This window comes from Trichechus manatus, unplaced genomic scaffold (genome assembly GCF_000243295.1).
Source record: "Trichechus manatus latirostris isolate Lorelei unplaced genomic scaffold, TriManLat1.0 scaffold00209, whole genome shotgun sequence".
NCBI classification, from domain to species: domain Eukaryota; kingdom Metazoa; phylum Chordata; class Mammalia; order Sirenia; family Trichechidae; genus Trichechus; species Trichechus manatus.
The window spans coordinates 493,835-495,008 of record NW_004444145.1 but is presented as its reverse complement, the minus strand read 5'-3'; positions in this window follow the sequence as shown (position 1 = coordinate 495,008).

Here is a 1,174-nt window from a genome sequence, read left to right as displayed (position 1 = left end):
TGCCCCATAGGGTTTCCAAGGAGCGGCTGGTGGATTCAAACTGCCAAGCTTTTGGTTAGCAGCCGAGCTCTTAACTACTTCACCACCAGGTCCCAAGAAGGGGGTCCTTAAGACATTGGTAGAGGACAATGTAGGCTTTGCCTCAAAGCCTCAGCCCAGCTGCATGGACTTAGAAGCCACTGGGTTTGACTGGAGGGACACATTTAGGCTACATTCTCAAAATAACCTCTATCCTCCTACTGTCTATAGTGGGCTTTGGAAATCTCACCCTTAGAGATCTGTCCCTTTGAGTTTGGAGAAGGCTTTTAAACATCCTTTATAACAGGGAAACTAACCTTGGGTGGGGTAGCAATGACTGTGAATTAAGAGTTAAAACTCTGATGGAATAAGACCCAGGATGTGCTCCAGAGGCACTGGGCTTGACAAGGTGAAGGGACTTCAAGACAAACTCTGGTGTACTCTCAATTTTGGCTAAGATTGAACTTGCTTCAGTCCCTGAGACCCAGGAGGCCTTATTTGGACTGTCTTGGTTGCTGGATAATCAGTGGTTTGTTCGAGCTGTGTACACCCCAGAGTTCTGTCTAATAGAGAGGCTCCCCATCCTGTCTAATAGCAAGGATTCTGAGGGGTAGGGCTGGTAGGTAGTCACAAAGCTCATCTCAATTGAGGTTGTCCTCTAACTTTCTAGTCCCAGGCTCAGTCTTCCAGTCTGGACTGTAACTAGGTGACACACACATTAGTGAGTCAATGTCTGTAGGTGTCCACCTGGAACTGGACTTGTGCCTGATTCATCCAGGAAGCTGAACCCAGGCAGCAGAACAAACATCCCTAAGCAGCCCCTGCCAGGCATGGGGTGAGAGGCTGCCTGGCCAAACAGACTTTGTTTACTTTGTTCTCATCTTCTCTCCCGTCCCCACTTGCCAGACTCCCTCACTGCTTTCTTTCTGGCCACCTCTGGGCCAGGAATTATGTGGGTTTTTTTCAGGCGACTGCTAAAAGGCGTTTTTTTGAGTGAAGGTGATTCCTGAGGAAGAGATTTGGGCTTCGAGGGGGGTAGCACTGGAGCTGATACTGGGAGGGGAAGCCAGGTCGGGAAACTGGTTTGGATGGGGATTAAATGGAACAAAAGGGTCAGAGATCTCTGGGGCTATCCTATCACAAACCCCCGCCCCCC